Genomic DNA, 15,753 nt, shown 5'->3' on the forward strand with positions numbered 1-15,753 from the left:
CATAATGCTAACCCGAAACTAACTGTAAAGAATAAATATTTGAAACAGTGGGATGATGAGTCATCAGATAATCTACAAAAAAAGTTTTATTTCTAGCAGTATTTGCAGGTAAAAATGATGAAAGGTACTTGGTCCAGCTACTCCTTAATGTATTTATAGTAGGTGATATTATAAAGGTATTATCATCCAGTGGCACATAAATCAGATTGGATGATAAGAAGATAGAATTCTCTCCTGTCTAACCACTCCCCATATGTGGCCTCAGGTAACCAAGAGGCCATCTATTGCATCTTGGTGTTGTTTCTTTCCTTACATAACATCTGGCACATAATAGATCTTTAATAGTAATACTTCCTGGATGGATGGATGGATGGTTGTATAAATGAATAGTGGGAATATCCAGAGGGGGGAAAACAAGAATGTAAAGAAAAGTAAAAGGGAAGAACATTAAAAACAAGAAAGGCTAAAAGGTAAAAGTGATACAGAGACTTATTAAGAGAGTTAAACACTGACAGGAAAAGAGTCTGATGCTGGGAAAGACTAAAGGCAGGAGGAGAAGGAGGCGACAGAGGATGAGATGGTGGGATAGCATCACCGACTCAGTGGACGTGAGTTTGAGCAAACTCCCAGAGATGGTGAAGGACAGGGAAGCCTGGAGAGCTGTAGTCCGAGGGGTTGCAAAGAGTCGGTGACGACTGAACAACAACAACGACCCTGACTGGTGGAACTCTAGAGTCAGCAGAGATGTGGAAGTTATTTATTCCACTCAGGGGTTGGATTAGATCATCTAGAGAAAAGCAGTTTTTCTAAAGGGTGTATCACGAAGAGCATGGGTGAGAATCCAGACTTCTTAACTCTTCATTTCATATGTGATGTAACACTAATACACAAGCAGAAAGTTCAAGACCATGAAAATCAGTGAAGACTCCTTCTTATTAGAGTCAATGAATGGCCCTAGGGCATGGCTCCTTAAAATAGCCTCATCACTCCTGCAATCATGGGTGAAATGCTAGGGAGGCAGATTTCCACCAAGGAGAATCCCACACAGCACTGGTCTAACTCATCATTTCAGTGGTATTGTCTGAGACTAGTCAGAAATACCAAATATATACCCATTTATACTCTATAATGAGTAACTGGGTCAAAACAGTGGGAAAAGGGGGGAGAGGATTTCACTTTTCCCTTATAGTTGACTTTTTTAGACCTTATTTAATTTGGGGAAAATAATTCATATAGGTTACATACATACAGCTATTGTAAACTGATCACTCATTCTTCCGACAAACAGTTACTAAGTGCTTACTATATGTGCCAGGCATGGGAATAAAAATCCAAATGTGGCATGAGACGATCATAATGAACTATTAGGCAAATAAAGGTTCTTTGAGAGTGGAAGTTAAGAACGTTTAATGTTATAAAATTCACTTGATGAACACTCCGAGGTTACTTCCTCATCCACACATTTTAATGGACTACTTTCACATGATGAGGACTTGCAAACACATTCCTAGAAAGCAAAATAAATATCAAGTAATCATATTGCTTTGTTGCTGTGTTTAACTACTACAGAGAGGAAACTCGTCCCCACCCCAGTATAATTTTGCCATTGTGTGTAAGGTTGGTAAGTCAGTATAATCAGATATTCTAATTGCAAACATTTGATGGAGAAACCCAATTCTACAGCAAATTTTCAGAATGTGTTAAAATTGATGTCAATGTCTCAGTAATTTCACAGTTTAAAAAACAGTTAGAAATGTAATGACTACACTACACTTGATTAAAGCATTTACAGCTCTAATCAAAAACTGACAGCAAGATCAAAGATGTTAACTTAAATCTCTCTTCTAATTATGTTTAAAATGCCACACCTCAGGCCTGTCTCTCCTCTTCTTTTTCAAACCAAATTCTGCTTAAGAAAGATCTAACACTTCTTAACAGTTCATTATCCAATAAAACTATTCAAAGCTTAAAAGCAATCTACACAATTAGTCAGGACCTCAGGGAGTCCACCGGTAGTCTTTATTACAGGACTTCATATTAAAACACCTTAATTATATTTGTCAAATGGATTTCATTAAAACCCATCGTCACTTTAATTTTCATATTTTGACAGTGCTGGCATAGGCATTATTACCACCTGCCAGGCTAGGAACTACAACGAAATTGTCAAATTCCTTCAAATCCTAAGCAGTTTCTTTTGTACCTGACTGATCGTTTTCCCTGGATGGGTAATCTATTACAATTAGGAGAATTAAAATACCCCGACTTAAATTCTACTCTGAATATCCATGTTTCTTGCAGGTGCAGGAAAAACCAACTACATCCATGCTGGGTTGCCAGGTGCACTGTGCAGAGAGGGTGATGCACACGCTTTGCAGTGTATCTGAATAGCAAAGCCGAGACATCAAACAGAATGCTCGATGATTCAATCACATCACAACCATCAGGACTTGAAAGCCAGGACTTTTTTCTTTTTTTTACCTCCTATTCATTATGCTGCCATATTTTATAAAATATACGGTGTTTCTGGTCATTCACTTGAGATTCAATTGTATTTTCATTTGCCACTGCGATTTAGATTATTGAAATAGCAAATGGAAAAATATATATATGCATGCCTTTCTTTCCAGCTATGCAATGTTCAATGTCAACAGCGATGCGATGTTTATAGCACTTTCCTAATTCAGTTAGTTACGCAACTTCGGGGAAATGGATGCATGTACACTAATAAGCAAAGCATTTTGGTCTGTTTTTCTCTTGACTTTCTAAGTCTTTGGTAGCATATGCAATAGAGAGACAGAATTCCTCTATGATCCTCCCTTTAGATTGTAGCATATAAAATTCTATTTTCCAAGTGTCTAAGATGGAATAGGAATAGCAAAAAAGGATAGGCGTGTGTTTTTTTTTTTCCTTTTTTAACTTAACAGGCTCATAAGATATAACAAAGGAGAGCGGTTTCTGGCCTATGTCTAACACACTTCAGGGCTTTGTACGATGGTCTCAGGAGTAATAATCACCTTGCTTTATGAATACTTTAAATCACAGTAAATGGTCTTGGATTATTTTGAGTAAAGCCGAACTTTTAAAGATTTACTTACAAAAATCATACGACATTAAAAAAATTATAAATGATCACTGACTTATATGTCTCAAAATGCAATATAACTAAATAGAAAACATGCTTGGAGAATTACACACAGGGAAAATGCACTTAAATGCAGTTCCCACGTCACTACTGCCTAGAAGCCTTTCATGTTCAACTCTGCTGGCAATGTCTTCCCCTCCTCTGGACTCGGATCAATTCATTATCTGAACCACAATGATGGCATGTATCCGAAGGCTGGAGTTTCTGGTCTTCTCTCTATGCCCAGAGTCTGGCAGAGTGCCTGACATGGTGCTCACAGTGTATGCCCACTAAGAATAACTGACTATATTCATGCCCATCTCTCCTACCAGATTGCAGGCAACTCCCCTATGGCAGGGAATAAGTCTTACATATTATTCACTTCTGCTCCATACAGTGCCTCATGAATGGCAGTCATTTGGCATATCTATCTCTATGTCTACATATATCTATCTATGTCTATAGATATCTATGTCTGTATCTATCTATCTATGTCTATCTATCTCTATGTCTATCTATGTCTATATCTACATAGTTATACAATGACAGAGATAGGTATACAGATAGTATGTTTATGAGTGTGTGTGTATGAGCCAATATTTAGAATTATGTTGAATACCAAATTTATAAAAAAGCTCCAAGATTCCTATGTCAAAAAATACAAGAAGCATCAACTCCTTTTAAGTTTTTATTAAATGTTACTATAATCTTGAACCAGGAATCCTTCACATTTGCTCCTCTCTCCCTTGTTGACCTTCAGTAACTACTTGGATGTGAATTTGAGCAAACTCTGTGGGAAGAGGAGCCTGGCAGCCTACAGTTCATGGGGCTGCAAAGAGTCGGACATGACTTAGTGACTGAACAACAACAATTCTGCGTAGGAGGCAGACAACTGATGGAACTGATGAAGTAGAGAGGCAAGAGGAACACAACTTAGACGTTTTGCAGGGGGAATCAGAATTCTTTTCCCAAAAGCTCCTCAGCTACTAGAAAATACTTTCCACAGCCACCTGTCAATAATTTATTTAAAGCCACTATTATTAATAATCACAGAACACATGGATTTTTTTTCTCATTAGGAAAAAGAACTGGAACAATCTACCATTTTAGAAACGGTCCTAGAGGGACACTTCAAAAATGAGGCCAGATGTGATCTACATTCTGGAATATTTGAAGTTGATTTGATATAAATAGAGGTCTACAGAAACCCTGCTGACACAAGAATCACAAGGCACATATAAGTTTATGAATACTGCATTTATTATCTTTTAAATGCAACACACATTAACTTGGTACTCAAAGAGTGATTTTGCTCACTTGAGAATTATTGTGTCTTAACACCATAGTATCAATTTCTGCTTCTCGGCACCCTGTCTCTGTCATTCACAAAGGCTAACATAGTACTTGTCTTTATGTTGTCAATTTGTGTTCAGAGGGATGCCAGAACAGGAGTTAGCTTATAGACCAAAAACTCTACGTGGTTTACACAATGAATTGACACATCGGATGTGTCAAAATGTGGTTTGTAAAAGTGAGCACTTTGGACAGCACACAACATATAGCAGGAAGTCTGGGGAATTGAGGGAATCGAGGGCTTCCACTGAAAAGGGACATTAGGAAATGAGGAAGGACCTTCTGGAGGGGACAGGGATACTAGAGGTAATAGAGAAGATCATTTAAGGGAGACCCTCTGCAGGTGGGGTTTTGACACCAAGGTGGGAACCCTTGCCAAATGCAAGGATCAGGAAGTCTGCCTGGGACAGTGTCCACACCACAAGGGCTGCCATCTCCACTTCTTGCTAAGGGCATCTCCCTTCTTGAGTCCACATGGTCACGGATATCACTTGCTATGACCTCTGCAAGTTCTTCCAAATCCCCCAGTTTCTGAGCTCGTAAGTCCTGGTGGGAGTCCTCAACCTTCCAGAACTGGGCAAGATAAGGAATGTGGCCATTCTGGTTTTTCTCTTATCGACAGCCAGCTTGGTGTGTTGGAGGGATGGGGTAGTAGGGAGGTAACGTGGGACATGGGGGGTCATGAGAGACAGCAAGAGGACTAGAAGAAGAGTGGCAAAGACTTTCGAATAGCATGATCAGAGAGACAGCCTGAAGTGCCCAACTGACAGCTCGACAAGCCTGCTCAGCTACTGCTTTCCGACAGGACAAAATCTGTGGTTTTCACTTCCCACCACCCCCCATCCTTTTAGAATGATTATGTTGAAAACAAGCTATTGCTTTTTCTGTAACAGTCACACGACAACAAAGCAGTATTTACTATCCTTTTGAAGTTATACAAAAACAGCCAATGAGAATATGCCTGACTCTCCACTGTAGGCTGGAAACTGAGACTTGGGCCTTTGTACTGAGGAATTTGGATGCTAAACCACAGCATTCATCAACATCCTCCTGGAGCCCAGATAATAAATGACACCAAGATCTGTTTCTGGACTGAGCCCTGTATTTTGTATTCAGACTACCCTCAGGGCTGCTACTCTCTTAGATACAAAAGAATACTGATTCTCTTTAAATAAAACAATGACTGCCTAATTCAATGGTTGCCAAACGATGGGTCAATATTAAAATGCTTTAGCTATATTTTTCTTTGGGGACTCAACACTGGAGCCCTTAACACAGCACACTAATAGAGGTGAACAGATCATTCACGAAGTGGAACAATCTGGTCCACTTAAACATTTATCTATAGAAGCTTCTGTGTGTGTGTGTCTCTCTGTGTGTATATTCTCAGAATGCTGAGATCCTCCTTACCCACCTCCAGGCTTTGCAAGGCCTGATCCCCAAAGGAGCTCGTCCACTGGTTCCCCATCAGAGGCGGTAGTGGTGGGGGAGGGGTGGTGTGGCAATAGGAGCAAGCTATAGGCAAAATAAGATTTCAGTCAGACTCAAAGGCTGCTGATTCTTGATAAACAGGAAAGTTTCTGCTTATTTTTTTTTAAACTCCCATGTTTCATTCCTGAAACAGTAGGATTTCATGCTTCATAGGTAGATAATATTTTCATGGCATTGGCAGAAACTGCTATTTAAAGATATTCTAAAATGACATCTTTAGCATCTCCATAATATTTTTACAATATAAACACAAAAGAAATAGATTTTTTAATATAATAACTTTTTAATGAGAATTTAAAAATAAAAACTATTTAAAAGATAGTCTTATGTTCCATAAACTTAATTCTTCAGGTAAAAAAGTAATTTCATCTTTCAATTTTAACTGCAAATGGCCCTTCGACTGTTACTCTTCAGAACTGTCAGCTGAAGGTGGAAGGCAATGGTTATATTTGATTTCCTGGTGGAGAAAAGTTGAACCAAGGACTTAAATTACTTTTCTACTGTCCTAAATGAGACACAGAATCATGAGAAGATACTTTGTCTTCTGGTCTATGTTTTAATCTTCAAAGCAGAAAAGTAGCATAAACCATTACTGGGAATATGTGCAGTTTCTGGAAACTTCTCAGGCTTTGGCCTGAGAGCTGAGAGTCAAAGAGGAGTTCAAATAAACCTTTCTTTTAATAGCAAAAACAAAATATTAAACTAAACTCACCTTTGTTTTTCACAAAAATTCTCATATTTTGTACATCCATTTTCAATGTCAAAAAGTTTCTTATATTCCAATGTCAATTCAGAGGTAAACAGCATTGCCGCCAGGCCTCTGGAGTATTTTGGGGCTATTCTAGGGATCTCAAGTCTAAAATATCACAGAATGTTAGCTCTTAAACATTTCTCTGAATAAAGCAGTATTTTTCGCATGTGTATTACTGTTAAACTTCATTAATTAGTTGGTCATGTAGCTTTTAGCTATGAATATGCCAAAATGATGACGTTCACTTATTGGGGGGGGGGGGGCTTCCCTGGTGGCTCAGTAGTAAAGAATCTGCCTGCAATGCAGGAGCCGCAGGAGATGCAGGTTCGATCCCTTGGTTGGGAAGGTCCCTGGAGGTGGGCATGCCAACCCACTCCAGTATTCTTGCCTGGAGAATCCCATGGACAGAGGAACCTAGCAGGCTACAGTCCATAGGGTCACAAAGAGTCAGACACGACTGAAGCGACTTAGCACGCACAAGTGAGGGAAATACAAACATGTTCAAAGACCTACTCATTTTGAAATTTTAAAAAACATCACTGTTACAGAATAACTATCCAATTAGCAATTGTCTATGTGATTCATCAAGAGAATAAGCATCAGAAAATCAAAGTCTCCTATAAGTCCAAAAGCTCAGTACTTAAACAATATTTTGCTTTTTATAATCATGTCAACTTTGATTATGCATTTTTAATTGTCAATGAAATTTAGTAATAAAAAGGGAAAGCCTTAATTGAAATGCTTGTAAAATCCTCTTGGAGAGTTTGTGTGAGTTGATTAATTAAGAGACTTTCACAGTTTTCATATTGATTGCCTTTGTGTTTCTGAACTTCCTGTCTGTTGGTTATGTGCAGGGTAGAAGAAATTGTGGCTGTAACAAGATGCAGGATTTCTCGACACAGGTTCACACTTTGATAAATTGGGTGGTTCTTCCCCCCTCTTTTGGGGAGTATTTCTCTGTTATCCCATTTTGTAGAAAGAGACAGGCTTTTAAACACTGATATTTTCCTTTCCTGTCATAATTCTGCCATATGTTTTTAGGAGATTAGATATCCTATATCTAATATAGTTTTTATTTAACATATTAAACTAAACATAAAATGTTTAACATTTAATTTAACATATTAAACTAAACATAAAAACAGAATTGGAGATATACAAATAAGCTAGTTTTGCTAGGACTAAGACAAACGGAAATGTTTCTATATCTGTTCTAGATCTCTACAGCAGAAAATATTAAAGATACAGGAATTTTCTGCCTACATTTGGGTGTTGGAGTACAATAGTAATAAGATTTTTCAATAGTCCTGAGAAAGAGAAAGGTTTAAAATATGGATATCTCAGTCTACTAAACAATAAAGTTAAGTATTCCCTATAGTACCACTGACAGTGACTTATGGAATTTATGAAAACAGGTTAAATTTTGAAATAAAGGAATTAAAATTGTCTTTGGTATACTTGATAAGACATTCCATCTCCTACTAAATATTTGGGGGAACTGTTATAAGATAAAATAAATATTTAGGGTGATGTTATAAGGAAAAATAATTAAATTTTAGGATGTCATTATAAGACAAACTTTAAAATTTTCTAGTTTGTTTGTTTAGGAATTTTCCCTCTATAGCAAGACAAGATACTCCTTTCTTCCTTTGAACATTTCAGCATATTTGTCCAGCATTATTTTTTCATTCTCTTTTATCCCCGGGGCTCTCAATGTTTAAATAGCTCCCTCCCATGTAAAGCTTTGCACCGATATCGATCAGTCTAGGCTGGAAGTTACTATGAGGCATTTTCAATAATCAGCCCAGCTGTTCAGAGAGCTTCTTGAATATAACCCTTAGGTAAACAGCATAATACACTGAGAACTCTCTCTAGCAACCAGCTCTACTTCGCAATCTCAAAGATTGCTATTAATGCTTCACTAAACAAAGAACTTAATTCTGATTTTAACAATGGAGGCTAAAGGGTAATTCAAACAAATCCCATCTTTGATTCAAATATATACAAACTATAAGTGGTCCCCCCCCCCACCCACATGCTTGTATATTTGATGAATTCAAAAGCAAGTGTGTTGAGTAAACCATTTTTACAGCACCAAAAAGCAACTGTATGCAAGGCAATTTTTTAGTATTACCATTTTACTCCATAATCCTCGCATTCAGATTTCAGTTTATTCACTTAGATCTTTTAGGTCAATTATATTATCTACCTTTATGTAATGTACAGCAAAGTAATAAAAATGCAATTACTTATTTAGAATTTTACATTACTTTTTAATTTCCTCTTTCCTTAAGAGTTAAATGCTAAAGAAAAAGAGACTTTCACATAGCACTCCTAATTATGATTTCCTACTGACATGCAACAAGGGAACCTTAAAAGAAGCACCGAAAAAATGGACACTATATATAAAGTATAATGTAAAAATAGCATTAGGTAGCCATTCAGTGAAACCCATAATGTTCACACCCTTCAGTGGGTGAAGAATAAACATCATAAAAGTAAATAGCATTCCAAAATAGATGGTTCCTATAAACTCTTGAGCCCCCAAATTGTTTTGCTTTTAGAAAAAGAAAACAAAACCAAATAAAAGTGAGGTATAAACAATTCTTAATGTTTCTACTGAAACCATTCGAAAGTCTTTCAGGTTATTATTTAAGTTAAATTAAACGTATTTGTCTGGTTAAAGCTATTCTGAGATGTAGTAAGTAGACAGAGGCTTCTAGGTCTTGGAAGAATGGACCAGTCTTCTGATAAACAAGAAATTTGAAATGTTTCTTTTAGTTTACAACTCACCACAAATACCATATCCATGAAAGTAAATCAGAATGACCTCGGTTTTTTCTTTTTATTGTTGTTGTTGTTGATGATCTGTTTAATTTTGTGATGGTTGTTTGTTTTCTCTTTATTTTAAGAGAGAAAATTTGGTCTCTAGCATTTAATTTATACCTACTGTGTCATGCGGTTATTTGCCAAACGAAAAAGACATAGTCTCTGCTCTTGATGGAGTTGATAATCTATTGGAAGAGATGGGACCCTCCCCTGACCCCAACACACTGTCCAATGGCGGAAAAAAATAATGAGTGATTACAATATATGCAAATAAGAATATTAAGTAATATTAAGTACAACTGTGTACCCATACAAAATCCTGATACTGAAAAAAAAATCAAATACACAAATTGGTTAGCTCAAGATTCTTGATCTACAAAATACCACCACATAAAGATTTATCATATTTAAAAGTAAGCAAACAGCAAAAGACTCACCCGTGACTTCGACAGTTAACCATCCACGAGTGAGTCTGCCATCTGCCTACTGTGAGCTTCTCCCGCCTTCAGGTCTTTCTCCCTGCTAGGGGCTGCTTTCTTATTTTAGCTCATAAGTGTTGGCCGTTCAAGTTCTTATCTCATAAAAATGAAAGTGAAAGTTGCTCAGTCGTCTCCTACTCTTTGTGACCCATGGACTATACAGTCCATGGAATTCTCCAGGCCAGAATACTGGTCTGGAATACTCCAGGCCAGGTAGCCTTTCCCTTCTCCAGGGGATCTTCCCAACCCAGGGATCGAACCCAGGTCTCCCGCATTGCACGCAGATTCTTTACCAGCTGAGACACAGGGAAGCCCAAGAATACTGGAGTGAGTAGCCTATCCCTTTTCCAGCAGATCTTCCAGACCCAGGAATCGAACTGGGGTCTCCTGAATTGCAGACAGATTCTTATCTCATACTTCCTCCTTAAATTCTTCAAATGCTCTCCTTTGAGATCCTCATTCATTGCCATAGGATTTTTTTTTTAATCATCCAATTTCTATGTTTAAGTTGTCTCCTAAACTATTTCAATTTTCATTCCCTATTTCCCATTCATCTTGATCGTCTCACCAGCTCCTTAAACTCACTAGGTAGGAAAATCCTACCTTCTTGCTATGCGGCTCTTCCCATCAGTGAAGGGCAGGCAAATCAAGGGGGCCTCCCAGAACTGGCACATAACAATTCATTTGGAATCTTCCTTTACTTGGCTTCTCAATCTGGTCTTTTCAAATCTTCCTTTGAAATATCTCTCATATTTGTTTCTTCTCTTCCTTGTTATCATTATAACCTCTCACACAGAGCAGTGCCTCCTCCCAAACTGGTCTCCCTGTCTCCAAGCATCAATGCATCTTGATAAGTCTGATCTTCTTAAACCACTAGTCTAGTCAGAACCCTTTCAGTGCTTACCAAGTAAAAGCCAAGTCTTCAGCTAGCATGCAGAATCCTTCAAAATTGCAGCCTAAATACTTTTTCCTGGTTCCCTCTGGCAAAAAAAAGTCTAGGCTCTATTCCAGGGCTTCTCAACCTTGCCATCTCCTGACGTTTGAAGTAGGTAACTCTCTGTTGGATGGGAGGGTCTGTTCTGTGCACTGCGGGATGGTGAGCCACAGAGCCGGTCTCTACTGATGAGATGCCGGGAGCAGCCCTTCTCCCCCTGATGTGATAGCCAAATGTCCCCTGGGGGAGTCAAACCAGCCCTGCTCTAGTCAGACAGGACCTGGGCACCTGTGAGCTTCCACCCATGTGGGTTCACTGCCTGGGATATGCCCAATCATCTTTAGTGTTTACAGCCCCACTCATTGTCCATGGTTTAGCTAGCATGCTTTATCTGCCCTGAATCCTTCTGCATTTGCCCCTATCAATAGAGATCTCTTTCTTCTCAAACTTCTAAGCACTCTATCTTGCTAAAACTACCCTCTCTACCAGAGTGAGAGCTGCTTGAAAGTAGGATCTGTGTCATCATTTATTCCCCCAAATGATTATCACAGTGTCTGGCTCATATGACGAATGAAGACACCTCCAGCCCCAGCTTTCTAAACCTTGCAGTTAGAAGACAATGACAAGGCAGGAACAACTCTGGTGAATGTCCTTGAGAGCTTCTCTGCTTTCCTATTTCAAAGGGCAAGGAAGACACAGAGAAGATCTGGACCACTCAATACAGGGTTCACCCCTTTCAGAGAAACAAGCAGTCAGATTGGGAGGGAGGCAATGGGCACGGAGGGCAAGTTGATGGCAAACTTAATGAAAAGCAGACAAAACAGTGGAAGAAGGCTTAAATACCTTTTGGAACATATGGCATATAAAAAAGTCATAAGAAAGTTTACAATAAAGAAAAGAATGTGGAAGATGGAGGGTCAAAAAAGATAATTACATGAAAGGTCTTTATTTATTTATTTTTTTTGCTGTCTAATGGAGAAGTTGAGTGATTAAGACAATAGCTTGACAAGCTACCTGGTCACAGGAACATAAATCTGAAAGAGCAGGAGATTCTCCAGCTAGCTCAGGCAGATCACATCTAGTTTTTAAAAGACAGAAAACATGAAATTTGTATGTAGTTGTGCGTATGTGTGTGTGTACGTCTGTTTGTGTGTGGAGTTATCGGGAGGGAATGGTATGCTATTGATAAACTTTGGGGAAGGAAAGAAACCATCTGTACTGTCAAGTGACTTAAAACTCGAGGCGCAGTCCAGAGCAGGAATTAAACAGCGCAGCGTAGTGCAGTCAACACCATGTGAGAGGTGCCTTCAGGGCAACACACACTGCTGCTAGAAACACCGACCAAAAAAATGGACGAGCGGGATCTCAAAAGAGATGAGTCACCCAGAGGGTCTCTGTAGGACCAGCCTACTTTCTTAGCCTTGAACCAATGTGGTTTTGCCATGGGCAAGGAAAACGTTACACTATTCCAGAAAATCAATTCCGAATGTGTAAGCCACCGAAGAATATTTCTTATAGAATAAAGACTGAGAAGAAAATAAAGGCTGAGTAGCGAAAGCAAAGGTGTAGCTAAAATTTTAATGTAGCCCTTTCTACATATATACTTAGGGGTGAAAGGGAAGAAAACCCCATCACTGGGGGAAAAAACAAAAGTTATCTGGATATAATACTGATAAAAGGAAGCCTGCAAGAGCCTTTACTTTCTAATTGTAAGTTAATTATGGTTCTTTTTCTCCTTTGTTAACTGATGGTATCACTCCCAGGTGGGTCCTGACATTTTAATTTTTATTTTGGCCTAGAACCATCTTGATAATGCTATTCAAACAAATTAGCTGATTGAACTGCTAGTGGTAAGCTATTACGCCCGTGAAATCATAGAAAAAATGGGAGCCACAGAAACAGGGATAAGATAGGAGAGGCGTGGACTAAAGTTTGGCTAAAGAACCAGGGGGACTCTTTCACTGACACATTTACAGGATCCCAGTCCTCTCTGAACGGGGAGATACTGCTTTCTGGGGCAACAGCCTTTTTTTTAGGCCTGTTTTCCTTTTCTCTGTTCTCTGACTTTCCTCTGGGCCATTCAGGTGTCCTGTTGCACTGTCCCAACCCTTGTGCTTTGCCTGCTGTCTCTTTACAGTGTTTGAAGAGCAATTATCCTTTCTTAGTAGCTATGTGGGGTCCCGCTTCTGACATGTTACCCACACTGACATGGGGTGAATAGAAAGCAAGGGACCCACAACCTTCCTCATATGCCTAAATGAGGAAAGTAGATCTCATCTGTTAAAGGAGCAACTCAGAGGGATCCTCATAGGCTTCTGGTGGGACTTAAAGTGGGGAATTTACTCATAGCGCTTGGCAAAGTCTCTGGCATGTAGAGAGAACACAGTAAATGTTAGCTCATGTGCTTCTTAAGGCTTCCCTGGCGGATCAGTGGTAAAGAACCTGCCTGTGATGCAGGAGACATAGGCTTGATTCCCTGGGTTGGGAAGATCCCTTGGAGGAGGAAATGGCAACCCACTCTAGTATTTTTGCCTGGAAAATCCCATGGATAGAGGAGCCTGGCAGGCTACAACCCGTGGGATTGCAAAGAGTAGGACATTACTGAGTGACTGAGCATGATCCCATGAGCATTACACGCTTCTTACTACTATGATGTAAGGCCCTATAATTCTTCATGACCTACTCTATGCTCTGGATGATCCTGCACACCTAGAAAATTAGCTCTTATCTCCATCAGACCTCTTTCTCTTTTTTCCCATTTTTTTGTCTGCACCGTGAAGCATGTGAGATCTCAGTTCCCCATCCGGGGGTTGAACCTGCACCCCCTTGCACTGAAAGCAGCAAGTTTTAACCACTGGACCACCAGGAAAGTCCCAGACCTCCTTTTCATAACAAATATATTTTCCAATGCCCCTTTCCCATCTTGAAATGAAATTCAGAGCTAATATAATCTATGGACACACATACCAAAACCAAAAAAAGAGAATATAACACCCTAACTGTAATATAAAGAAAAAGTAACTTATAATAAGCTATGTTTCTCCATGTAAATGTGCAGGCATTGCTAAACTAGCAGATGTAGCTAAGTAGGCATATCCTTGTACCTACGTGTAAAATTAACAAAAATGTGACAGCTAGATAGGCAAACCAATACATGAGCATTCTAATGCTGACTCAAAGCTACAAGTGGCATTACCATGGACACCGTATTGCCAAAGTATCCATCTGGTCCTTGTTCCCTAGCCTTCTTGTGTTTAGGGGAGACTGTGTCCTAGTTCTGGCCACTGTGCTATAATCAGAAGGAATGTGCCTCCCTTTTGGGCCACAGCATTGAAGAGCTGGTGTGAAAACCCCGTTCACTCCAGGTCGAGGTGGCTGGTAACAACCCCAGTGGTGGAGTCAGACTGGACCTCTGATTAACTGTGAACAGTGCTCCCTGCCAATGCTTGATGGACACTTAGCATAAACAAAAATAAACCTTTGTTGCATTAAGCCACCAGGACTTCTAGGTTAATTTGTTTCTGTCCTATAACTCTACCTGTCCCTCAATGGTGAATGGCTCTTTTAACATATAGCCAGATTTTACATAACTGTTGTACACAGGGAAAAATTAGTGGATGCTAAAACCATGCAAAAAGTATTTTGTGTTTATATAGAAAATTAGGTTTAGAGAAATATAGACAGTGTTTGCACCTACATAAATGACCAGCAGGACTTGGAGAGTTTGTGCAGATCAGGATGTTGGTGTTGTGAACAAATGTGCAATGCACGGCAGGTTTCTTATCATTGACTCTTATACTGAAACAACCAAATGCCTCAACAGAGGCTCAAACCTCCCCCAATAGGAAGAATACCTCTAGGCCAGTAACCTAGAGGCAAGATCAACATGGACTTGACTGCCCAAGTGGCACGTTGCAAGGTGGCATCAATGAGTGGTTCATAGGTTACAGTGTCTTAGAAACTAGATTGGCTTCCACAAGATGTGTATGTGTATACACACACACACACACACACACACACACACACACACACAAACCCACAGTAAGCAAGATAAAAGGTTCTCTGGTCACAGGTTGGTAACCGCTGGGCTAAAGAGTATAAAGCGCAGTCCAGAATCTTTAGACATGTGCATCATACCCTCCACAAGGGAGAACCAGCATGCACTCTTCCCCATGTTCCTTTTGTTCCAGAGCTTGTGCAGAACTCATGTTCCATAGGGTATGCCATCTCCATCTTAAGACATGAGCACAATAAGGCTAGAGAAAGGAAGAGGCTTGTGTAAAGTTTTCAGAGAGTTAGTAGCAGAGCAAGACCTGGAACCCTCACTCAAACATCAATATTCTCAGCTATAAAACAAAATTAAGTGAGATATATATTCCAGTGTAGAGGAAACTCATAAACATACTAAGTCAAAGAAGCCAACCATGAAAGGTTGACATACTATATTCCATTTATAGGAAATCGCCAGAACAAATGAATCCATGGAGAGTGGAAGAAGACTGTTGGTTGCTGGAGGCCAGGTGGAACATGGGAAGGGAAATGACTGCTTAATAATATGGGGTTCCCTTTTGGGATGATGAGAACGTTTTGGAACTAGACAGAGGTGGTGGCTGCCTAACACTGTGAATGTACTAAATGCTTCAGATTTCTACACTTTAAAACAGTCAATTACGTTGTGTGAATTTTATCTCATTAAAAATGAACAAGGTGAAAACACAATATACTTTTCTCTATATGATGCTCTTATGAATTTGAGTTCTTTAATTTACTAGAAAGTAGCATAGCAGTATGA

General features: G+C 39.2%; 1 protein-coding gene across 7 annotated transcripts in view; it reads right to left on the reverse strand.

Moving 5' to 3' along the window:
- VTI1A (vesicle transport through interaction with t-SNAREs 1A) overlaps positions 1-15,753 on the reverse strand; it is a 382,417-nt gene that overhangs the window by 179,955 nt on the left and 186,709 nt on the right. The window lies entirely within an intron of this gene.

This window comes from Bos indicus x Bos taurus, chromosome 26 (assembly GCF_003369695.1).
Source record: "Bos indicus x Bos taurus breed Angus x Brahman F1 hybrid chromosome 26, Bos_hybrid_MaternalHap_v2.0, whole genome shotgun sequence".
NCBI lineage: Eukaryota > Metazoa > Chordata > Mammalia > Artiodactyla > Bovidae > Bos > Bos indicus x Bos taurus.